Here is a 12,298-nt window from a genome sequence, read left to right as displayed (position 1 = left end):
ACCACTGCTACACTTGAGACTCTTAGATTTATGTAATTGGCTTACGTTTCACACCAAGATTCACCAATTCAATTGTACCCTATGGAACTCTCAAACTCAGCATGTTTAAATTTCTAGTTTCACAACTCAAACCTCTCTTGCAATTGTCTGCACATCTCCAATTTCCTAGGTCCTATTTAGACTCACACCTGTCTCTTATCTCCAATAACTCACTACATAACTTACTTTTTTGTTGCTATCATAAAATCACTGAAAGCAATATAAGAAAAATCTATTTGGCTTGTGCTTCCAAAAGACTAGCTGTCCACAATGACAGGAACAGCGCGGTAGCAGGAGTAGGAAGCTGAGACCTCATCTCTCCTCCGCACACAGTAGAGAGAACAAACTGGAAGTGTGGCAAGACAGTAAATTCTCAACGCCAACTTCCAGTGATGCACTAACTCGTGCAATGATCCCATCCTAAATATTTAGTAATCCCCCAAACAGCACTATCAGTTAGGAGCCAAGTGTTTAATACCTGAGCCTATGGGCGGACATTTTTTTTCCTTTCAAATCATCATACTATGACTCCCTCTGTCTTAAAATATTGCGCTCTACTTTGAAATTATACACAAAACTTAAAATACACAATGTTGTTCTGCTTCTGCATTTGGTTACTATTGTATCGATGAGAAGCAATCTGTGTATGCTTCAAGTGGTAATATGTATTACAGTCTTACAAACACCACTGCAAAAGAAGAAAAAATCATTATTAGTCTGTGTATTTATTTTGTGATGTATGAAATCAGGCCAGACCATGCCATGCTGTTAGAAGTTGGGTTGGCCTTACAGGTTAGTGAAAAGAAATAATCCTGCAGGAGCTTGTGGGATGTTTTTTTTTTTTTTTTAATGGTGCCAGCTGTACACTTTGGGTGAATATACCTTTGCATCATGATGTCTCTGTGACACAACATGACTATATCCTGCACTCACTGACACAGAATGTATCATCTCTTTGTTTAGCGGTTTGATTTTTATTTTTGTATCTTTTTATTTTGGGTTGTTTGTTTGAGACAGGTTTCTCATAGTCTAGGATGACCTCCAAATTACTGTCAAGGATAGTAAGATTATCTTGCTTCTACCTCCCAAGTGCTGGAACTTCTTATATGTGCCATCATGCCCAAACTGAATGATCTTTTGCTGTGGTCCAGACCTGGCTCTCTGGCCTGGCTTCTTCCCTACTCCAGGTAAAGTACAGCCTGAATAATCTTTCAGTGTTCAGCCCCGGATATGTCACTTCTGTTTGAAAGCCTCCTCTTGTTTGTTGTGGAGAGCACAGTTTTCTTTTCCTTTATGAACAGCAGAAACAACCTTCCTAGGCTTTTCTTTGCCACTCCTTGTCCACTCATGGTGTACAAATGTTTTGCAGAACTCACACCATTTTATTTGTTTAGAATTTCAGTGTTATGAGAGTCAGAAACATTGCTTTTGTTTTAAAAAAATAAAAAACATTGCTTCTGTTTAGAAATTGTGACAAGAAAAGGAGTTAAATAAAAGTCCTCAAACATGAGAACTGTTAAAATTAAAGAAGCCTTTATTTTGGGTTGGCCTCATTGTATTAGTCTTCAATAGACCAGACCAAACAAAACAATCATTCGTTATTAAAGTTACATAATAGAACTGAAACTTTTAGGAAGGAGAGAGGCACCTAAACAGACTCCCTTGCCCCCCACTTTAGATTCCAGTGTGCCTGAATCAGTATGATACCGAATGCTCCTTGGCTCCCTCCAAGAAAGCAACCTGAAGTACTCTAATGCATTTTTTTCTGCTTCTTCCCATTGTGTTGTCTTCTGGCTCTTACTTTGCAAAACCCATAACTGCTGCTTTGAGAGAGCCCTCATTCTATCCTGTAAAATAAAGACTACCCAAATTATTATTAATTACAACTAAAAGCCAATTTGCTCTATGACTTACGTTTGTGTGTTTATACCTTGACAGAACAAATGAGAATGCATTGCAAAATAAATGTGGTTGAGGATCAAGTGAATACAAAGGAAGACCATGATTGTTTTGTGGCCTGGATGATTCACAGAAGTCACAGTTTCATTCAAAGTAGTCAAAGTGAGATTTTGGTCATAGTGGAAATGATACTGTCAACAATATTGACGGTGGTGTGGGAGATAACACCATGGCATGTTAAAAGACTGGATCTGATAGGTCGTTTAGCCTATAAAAGAAAGACAGGCATTTCTCAGTGAGAAAAGAACTGGCTGAGAAACAAGTTAGACTCAGGGATGATTAAATCCACATGGTAACCTTGTGTTCAAGGGTTAGATGCTGAGAAACTAAATGTATCATGAGGTAACACAAAGGGGGACAGGTTGGAGAACATTTTCTCTCCTGTAGTGCAGATTAATTAATTAATGTAATACAGTGATCATTATAATTATATATAACATGTATTATTTATTATGGGTTGCCAATGTTGTAAAATATGCATGTCTCCTTTCATTTCACTGCCATCAACTTTATGACATAAAGTCTCGTAGAAGATCTTAGGGCTACAGTTCAAAGCCAGGCTAAATTCAAGGGCATGGTACTAATCTGTAGATATGAAATACTTTGTTACAACAATTCTCCTAACATTCAGATTTACACTACTCATTTCACAAAGCAGCCTGAGGCTCTGATGAGCAGAATACCGTTTACAGTGAGGCCATGTGCAGTAGAAACCTCAGGGTATGACATGGCAGGTATAAATGCCTGGTGCTGACATGTGGTCTCATTTTACCTTCCACACTGCACAGTCCTGATTTCCTTGCAGTGAGTCACCATATCCTTTATTTTTACTTATAATTAAATTTGTAAAAATTGAAAAGATGCTGGACTACAAGATCACAATGATTGTCACTTGGTTCTGTGGTGTTAGGAGGACACTTTTCTTGGAACTCTTCTGATTCTTAATCTGCAAAACAAAATTGGTGATATTCTTGACACTGTTGACTCTAAATATTCAAAGAAATGACATACTTACAAAATCCAAAGATCCTTATCAATGATAAAGTATGTAAAATACAGTTATTTTGTCATATTTATGTATCACGGGGCCTTGGAATTGTACTAGAACAAATTTTGCATAGTTCATATTGTGCTAGATCTAATTTGAACAGTATGTATTTATTTATGACATTTTCTTGCTTCTAATATATTTATTATTTGACTTAACAAATATCAGTGAAATGTCTTCAGTATGTTAAGCTGGATGAGTATCTTGTAAAGCATACAGAGAATTGGTAGCTCCTGTGTTTACTGTGATACTGATGAGGCAATATGCCACATTTGTGTGAAGAACTGCAAAATTTGTGGCATGGCACTTCCCAATGACTTGATGAACTTGCTATAGTTTCAGAGATGCTGGTAGGTGATAGGAAGGTCCCAGATAAAGGCCTTTATCATTCATAGCACAGCCAGCCACAGGAGCTTTATATTCCAACTGAAATGCAGACTGTGTGTTTGACTTGATTGTAGAATAAGCATATGCTCAGAATATTTGAAAACCTGGGTTTTAAACCTCACTGCCACATAAATAAGTCAGCTGATCAATTTATTCGAAAACAGTGAAAACACTTTACAAATACATGTTTAGAAATTTGCTTTTCTCCATGATACTCTAAATGTGCTTGTAAAATTAGAGGACAATAAATTTAATGAATATTAAAATGTTAAATCAGTTGCATTTAAATAATAACAAAATGTTTTGCTTTCCAAATTCAATTAAAGCCCGTGAAATTGGTTTATGAAAAGAAATTAATAGCAATCATGATTTGAAAAGCTTCATGTTGCCAAAATAAAATACATAATAACATACTGCTGTGGGATGTTCTGGATGGCAAATGTGTTGCTCTGATTGGTCAATAAATACAATACTGATTGGCCAGTGACTAGGCAGGAAGTATAGGCAGGACTAACAGAGAGGAGAAAAGAAAGAACAGGAAGGCAGAAGGAGTCACTACCAGCCGCCCCCAGGACAAGCAGCATGTGAAGATGCCAGTAAGCCAGGAGCCACGTGGCAAGGTATAGATTTATGGAAATGGATTAATTTAAGCTATAAGAACAGTTAGCAAGAAGCCTGCCATGGCCATGCAGTTTGTAAGCAATATAAGTCTGTGTTTACTAGGTTGGGTCTGAGTGGTTGTGGGACTGTCGGGTGACAAAGATTTGTCCTGACTGTGGGCAAGGCAGGAAAACTCTAGCTATAGCATACTAAATTGGGGTGAACATATGTACATGTACTTAAATTTAAGACTACCATTAATTGTTCAACATTATATTCACCTGCCTTACATACAAATGATGTTAATATAATGGTATTTTGAGACAGATTGAGAACCACAGTGTAAAATAAGAAAAACAAAAATAGTATATAATTTTCTACTTAAAATGTGTTTCTCTAGGAAATATATTGCTTTTTTGTAGTCTTAGGGGGAAAGAACATTAATTAATTTCTTTTCTGTGAAATAAATCCTTCTCCTCAAGTCTCTGAGGCCCCAGGAAAAACACCTCTTTCTAATAACATGAAAGCAACCTTAATACTTGAAGAATCACCTTTTCTTTTGAAAATATGGTACCTAACACAGCTTAACCCTGAGTACAAATTGCTTACTTTTCTCCTTGTGAAAAAAAATACATGGCAAAGCAACTTGAGTTAATGAAGGTGTTATTATAGCTCAAGAGTTGAGTATACCATCAATAAAGGTGGGGAGGCATAGCCACAGGACAGTGAGGTACCTGATCACAAGACAATGAGGTAGCTGATCACAAGACAGTCAGGTAGCTGATCACAGGACAGTAAGGTAGTGTGGTGGTATTGTGTTCCCCAAAATATTGTGCACCCTAATAAAGTTATCTGGGGTCAGAAAACGGAACAGCCACTAGACAGACATAGAGGATAGGCAGTGGTAACACACACCTTTAATCCTAGCATTCCAGAGGCAGAAATCCATGTGTTCAAGGATACAGACAAGCATGGTGACTCATGTCTTTAATCCCAGGTAGTGATGGCAGATAGCAGAAAAGTATATAAGGTGTGAGGACCGGGAACTAGAAGCATTTGGCTGGTTAAGCTTTCAGGCTTCAAGCAGCACAGTTCAGGTGATATTCATTCTGGATGAGGACTCAGAGGCTTCCAGTCTGAGGAAACAGGATCAGCTGAGGAACTGGCAAGGTGAGGAAGCTGTGGCTTGTTCTGTTTCTCTTATCTTCCAGCATTCACTCCAATAACTGGCCTCAGGTTTGATTTTATTAATAAGACCTTCTAAGATTCATGCTACACAGGTAGCTGACCACAGGACAGTGAGGTAGCTGATCACAGGACAGTCAAGTAGATAATCATAGGACAGTCAGGTAGCCAATCACAGGACAATCAGGTAGCTGATCACTGGACAGTCAGGTAGCTGATCACAAGACAGTGAGGTAGCTTGATCACAGGACAGTCAGGTAACTGATCACATTGCATCTGTGTTCAGGTAGGAGAGCGATGCATGCTAGTGTCCAGCTCACTTTCTTCCTTTTTACTCACCAGGACCTCAGGCCATGGCATGGTGCCACCTACACCAACAGTGGACCTTCTGCTTTCAGTCAATCAAATCTAGAAATGCTCTCAAAGACATATCTGGAACTTTGTCTCCTATGTGATCTAGATTTTTCTGACAGTTGGTATCAGCCATCACACAGTACATATTTCAGGGCCCAGGCTTCATAGTGATACCACTGGACACAAGATCCTAAATGAATGGTGGTGTTTCGAGTTTATATTTTTATACGTGAGGTGCTTGAGGCTGTGTATAAAGGCCCCCTCTCAATACTTTCTGAGTAGAAGTGAACCTTGCAAAGCAGGAAGACACTTAGAAATGCAAACTTTGTGCAACATAAAAAAGCTTTTGATGATATCATTCATTTGAGGAGAATTTAAAATAGATCTAAATTATTCCCAGGTTGGTGAAGAATTTCTTAATAAAGAAATGCTCCCTTTTCATTATAAAACCAACAGCAAAGAGAAACAAAACCCGGGAAGAAACTTGGGGAGGATGCAAGAGCACAAGCAGGGCAGATACAGAGACTGAGAAGACTCAGGCAAGGCAAGGACCAAGCCCACAGGGGAGGCATATATGTTTGCAAGATGAGTGGACTATTGATGGTAGACCTCTGCAGGAATGGGTTCCAAGCCCGGAAATAGTGTTAAGTAAGTGAGAAAATCTGAAACACTTAAAAAAAAAAAGTACAGCTAAAGTGTGGTCCAAGTGTGTTACTAGGAATATAAATCCAGAATTTTTTCTCTATATGCTGGTAGCACGTAGTCAAATGAAGCTTAAATAACTGTTCTCGCGTATCTTGGAGTTCAGGATGAACTGTGTAAAATACAGACTGTGAGGAGGATGGAACATACATGATTCATGAGGATTATAGCCTAGTTTTACATAAGAAACTGATCACTTCCTTTCTTTTTTATTAATTTTTCACAGCCTGATCACAGTTTCCCCTCGTCCCTCCTCTCCTCCAAATTCCTTCCCCCAAACCCACCCCCATTCACTTCTCCTTTCTCTTCAGAAAAGCTCAGTCCTCCCATGTATATCAGCCAGCCAGGGCATATCAAGTTGTAGTAAGACTAGGCACCTCCTCTCCTGCTAATGTTAGACAGGGAAATCCAGTAGGAGGTAAGGGTTCCAAAAGCAGTTAACAGAGTCAGAGACAGCCCCTGATCCTGCTGTTAGGATCCCCACAAGGAGACCAAGCTACACAACTGTAACATATTTGCAGAGGGCCTATGTCAGTCCCCTCCAGGCTCCCTGTTTGAGAGTTCCGTCTCTCTGAGACCCAGTGAACCCAAGTTAGTTGATTCTGTGAGTTTTTTTGTTGTTGTTGTTGTTGTTTTGCAGTTGGGGAAACAAATAAAAATGACTCTGAGATTCCATCTTACAGCTTTCAAAATGGCTAAGATAAAAAAAAAAAAAAAAACAAGTAACAGCTCATGCTAGAGAGAATGTGGAGCAAGATGAACACTTCTTTATTGCTGGTGGGAGTGCAAACTTTTACAGCCACTTTGGAAATCAATATGGCAGTTGCTCAGAAAACTGGGACTTGACCTACCTCAAAAGCCACTATACCACTCCTGGGAATATACCCAAAGGATGAGCCACCATATCACAGGACATTTGCTTAACTATGTTCATGACAGCTTTGTTCATAATAGCCAGAAACTGGAAACAGCCTAGATGTCCCTCAACTGAAGAATAGATAAAGAAAATGTGATGAATTTACAAAATGGAGTATTTCTCAGCTATTAAAAAAAAATGACGCCATGAAATTTGCCAACAAATGGATGGATCTATAAAAGATTATCCTGAGTGATGTAACCCAGACCCTGAAAGATAAACATGGTATGTACTCACTTATAGGTGGCTATTAGCTGTAAAGTAAAAGATAACCATGCTACAACCCACAGACCTGAAGAAGCTAAGAAGCAAGGAGGGCTGGGAGTGGGGGGGGGAGCATGAATCCCACTGTGAAGGGGAAACAGAATAGAAGTCACAGATGGATGGGGTAGGAGTCTGGATGGAGAGTGTGCATGGGAAAGGAGGGATCAGGTTGGGGGAAGATGGAGGGAGAGAATACTAGGAGAGATATATGAAATCTAGGGGCATCTCTGGAATAAGCTAGAAACCTAGGGCAATGGAAACTCCCAAGAATCTATGAGGTTGACCCCTAGCTAAGAATCCTAGTAGTAGGAGATATAGAGCCCAAACTGGCCATCTCCTGTAACCAGGCAAGACTTCCAGTTGAGGAACTGGGACACCAACACAGCCACATAACCTTTAACCCACAATTTACCCTGCCTACAAGATATACTGAGGTAAAGGTGGTGTAGAAATTATGGGAGTGGCCAACCAATGACTGGTCAGGCTTGAGACACACACCATGAGAAGGAGCCCACTCCTGACACTTCCTGGAAGACCAGGACCTAGATTCTGGATAGTCCAGAGATCTAAGATAGAAACAAACACAATTGGAGGAGGGGGAAGTCAATGAAATTATGTCTAATGATATTCTGCTATACTCGTAGATTGTTGCCTAGCTAGCACAGTTTTCATCAGAGAGACTTCACCCAGCAACTGATGGAAACAGATGCAGAGGCCCACAGCCAAGCATTGGGTGTTTGAATGTGGGTCTCTGTGGGAGAGGAGGAGGAAGGATTATGGAAACGGATAGTTTTCAGTGGGATTTGCACATCCTCCCAAAGTAGGATCTCCTTTTTCTCTTTTTTGTCTTACCTTTAGCTCCATTGTCAAAATTCCCATTAAGGATACTAGATAATGTCTAAAACACAGTATATCAAAACTGTAAACCATAGTCAATACAAGTTATTAGTACTAGAATGGGGGGAGTTGGGCTTTTCATCACTGATCCCCTCCACACACACACACACACACACACACACACACACACACACACACACACAATTTTAGAGAAAGTGGGAAGAGAAAGTGACTAAGAGTCCAGTGTGGAGATCCCAGTGAAAAGTGGGGAATATGGAGTGGAATGTGTTGTTTATATCAGCAAAAGTCTGGCACAGTGATTCCCTAAAGGCATAACATTCTCTTATTTCTTTTGTTTAAATGGAAAATTTAAATGTTAGTAAAGAGAAACTCATCTTGCCAGAAAAAAAAATATTTCGTCTGATTTTCTTGTATTTAAATTTCTTAATTTACAGGAAGAATTTATTATTAGTTATTTCACAGCTAATGTGGGAGGCTAGCTGGCCTATGGGCCTCTGGATGATTTTTTTTCTCTACCTCCCATCTTCACATAGGAGTCCATGTGGCACCATGTCTGACTTTTATGGGTTCTTCAAAACAGAAGTCAAGTCATCAGGCTTTCATGGTAAACATTTGCCTAATAACTCATCTTCCAAATCCCCTACATTTAGAGGTTTTTTTTTTTAATGTAAAATGCACTATAGGAACTGATATCCCAGGTGAAACACATTATTGTAACACCTACATTTTACAATAATACAAATTATTTTTAATAGCTCATAGAAGGAAGAGTGAGATACCATGAAGCACAGAGAAATGAGGGAATAAACTGAGGTCCCAAAGACAGCTTGGAAGGTGCCAGTGTCACTGACTGAACAGCAGATGGACACTGGAATCTCTGATGTGAACTACATGGTGAGAGCTTGGACAAGAATCCCTGAAAGGTCTCCAAGGATACAAGTCTTGAGTAGCAAAGAAGTAGTACTTTCATGAAGTAGATTTGGATTAGCTCAGTAGTGGAGTGCTTTCTCAGCTTACGTGGGACTCTGAGCACCATCCCACCTCCATCATGAATAACTAAAACAAACAACCAAAAATATTTAAAAAGGCTTGCTATGAAGATTGCTATGTAATTTATCTCCCAGATAATCTGGGATGAGACAGTGACTGGAGTCCATGGTGAGTTTGAGCCCTTCAAGGTTTGGAGCTTTAGCTTTTCAGCTATAAGACAAGTAGTTAGACTAATCCTTCAAAGAGGTTGATAAATTTAAGTTTTACTGTATATTCTCAGTCTCTTGTTACTAATGTTTGCATCCTGGACACATAGGATTAGAACATTAGAAGAAATGAGAGCTCTCCTAGACAGCTCCTGGGTCAGGTTTTAGCAAACCACAGCCAATGCTCTGTATGTCTGTTCTGAGATGTACATATTAAAAATATTTTATAGCTTAATATAAAATTCCAGATATGCTTCCTCTTTTCTGGTTTAAGTTTGTGTGTATTAAAATGCTGTATACATATAGAGACACACAAACATGCATTCAAACATAAACACACTAACACACACACACACACACACACACACACACACAAACATATATGTCATCTTATATAAGACTTGCCTTTAATCACAAAGACCAAGCCCTTTCCTGGAATACCAATGAAAATTGGAAAAGAACCTTCTTCTTGCACTCAGGGGGGTGGGAGGATTCCCCCACAGCTACGCTTGCCTTGCGCTGAAAGGCATATAGTAAGCTCCATTAAAAATAGAATTGAAGAATTGAATAATATATAGGCTATCCTAAAGGCTACAGAAATGTTAATCTCCCATCATTACACTGAATATAACAAAGATTTGGAGGTATTAGGTTGATATATCTTTGGGACAAATAACAAAGTATAAGGACAGAGAAGGTGAAATCACTATTAATATGGTTTTTATGTTTTTTTTTCTTAAAATTATTTAGCATCACTGAACCAAAAGGAACCTCAAATTCACAGTGTTAATGTCACATTAGCATACCTTTTCATTTTATAAACTATATGTAAGTTATTTTTCCACGGGGTTATGGTAGTAATTATTATGAAAATGTGTTTTATTCCATATGTCATGAAGCAAGCAACATCTTAGATATAGGTCAATAGCCATGGTAAAAATGCACTCTGTGGAACAGCGTAATAATTCCATGCTTTCCTTAGAAGGAATAAGTTCAGGATGTGGAACTGAATGAGCACTGAAGGAGAAATGATCATGTGATCTCAATGAACAAATGGCCCATATGTGTTTTTGGACAACACATGGAGTTCTTTCCAAGGTAGTTGCATGTGCACAGACAAATTCAAATCTGGATCTTTTGTTCAGTCCAGGTTTTGCTGAATGCCATTTACTTCATCAAATAAAGCCTGAGAGAAAACTCTTGAAGATGTGGGCTGTGGTAACTGTCATGCAAATGTAGAAAGTGAATGCTGTTTTGTATAAAGTGTTTTATAAAGTTGAGAGGCTTGATTATTATGAGAGAAACAAAGGCTGTAAAGTCTCTTGTCCTGACCATGTGCCCGAAATGTGCTCATGTGAAAGATGGCATGGCCCTTTCTCTTTTGGAGTGTCTTATTCACTATTGTATTGTTGTGAAGAGACACAAGACCAAGGCAACTCTTATAAAAGAAAGCATTTAATTGGGATTTGCTTACAGTTTCAGAGGTAAGTTCACTATCATCATGGTGGGAAGCATGGCAGAGATCATGGCAGCAGTCAGGCAGGCATGGTGCAGAAAAAATAGCTTAGAGCTACATCCTGATTCACAGGTAGAAGACAGAAAGTTTTTGATCCTGGCATGGTCTTTTAAAACATCAAAGCCCACCGATAGTGACACACCTACTCCAACAAAGCCACACCTACTCCATCAAGGCCATAACTCCTAATCATTCAGAAATTCCCGGTGATCAAGCATTCAAATATATGAGCCTATGGAGACCATTCTTATTCAGACCAACACATGGAGTTTATATTGAATCAAGCAGACTTTCACAATGGGCCTTCCTGACTCATAATCTCCTATCCTCACCTCTTTTCTAAGGTTCAGGCAAGTATATTCTAGATATGTGCACTTCCACTGTGGTAGGATGTGACTCTTAGAAAAAACTGGCTTCTTCTGCAGAATCTCATTTGCTCTAAGTGTGACCTCTACTTACTAGTGTCAGAATAGTGTTTCTAAAATTGAAAACATCAGAAGCTGTTCTGAAGTATCAGCTCCCATGATCTTGGAAATGGATTCCTGCTTGTGGATGAGACTGCTGTCTCTGGGGATTAGGAGGAGTTGGCCATCCTCAAGTGAATTCCATTAGCTAAGTAGGATGTCATAAAGGAAGCAACTATAGTTCTTCAAAGCATGTTGATGGGTGCTCACTGAACTCACTGAACCTTAGGCAGGAGAACAAGAGATCAAGTAGTAGATTCTATAAATTCTGAAAACTGCTAATTTAAAAAGAAAAATAATGCCGGGCGATGGTGGCTCATGCCTTTAATCCCAGCACCTAGGAGGCAGAGCCAGGCAGATCTTTCTGAGTTGGAGGCCAGCCTGGTCTACAGAGCGAGATCCAGAAAAGGCGCAAAGCTACATAGAGAACCCAGTCTTGAACCACCACCCCCAAAAAAAAGAAAAGAAAAGAAAAGAAAAAAAGAAAGAAAGAAAGAAAGAAAGAAAGAAAGAAAGAAAGAAAGAAGAAAGAAAGAAAAAGAAAGGAAACTCTTCCATTCGAAATTATGATTAATTGGAGACAGAATATGAATGGTGAGTGCTGGGTATTATTATTATTATTATTATTATTATTATTATTATTATTATTAATTATTTTATGATGTGGTATTGACGAACATTTGTTTAGGTCTGATCACACAGGACTAGATCATTTGGAGGCCATGGATAAGTCATACAGAGTAAAGCTTAGTTGTTTTTCTGATTGCTGTTACAAAATCCCTGACAAAACACTTGAGGAAAGAAGTGGCT

The 12,298-nt window shown here is 38.9% G+C and overlaps 1 protein-coding gene across 5 annotated transcripts in view; it reads left to right on the top strand.

Moving 5' to 3' along the window:
* Positions 1-12,298, top strand: part of Ctnna2 (catenin alpha 2) — a 1,144,108-nt gene that overhangs the window by 271,607 nt on the left and 860,203 nt on the right. The gene's annotated exons all lie outside the window — the stretch shown is intronic.

Source organism: Peromyscus maniculatus, chromosome 3, assembly GCF_049852395.1.
Source record: "Peromyscus maniculatus bairdii isolate BWxNUB_F1_BW_parent chromosome 3, HU_Pman_BW_mat_3.1, whole genome shotgun sequence".
In the NCBI taxonomy this organism is placed as follows: domain Eukaryota; kingdom Metazoa; phylum Chordata; class Mammalia; order Rodentia; family Cricetidae; genus Peromyscus; species Peromyscus maniculatus.
Note: the sequence above shows the minus strand (reverse complement) of the source record. Positions and strands in the feature narration are given on the sequence as shown.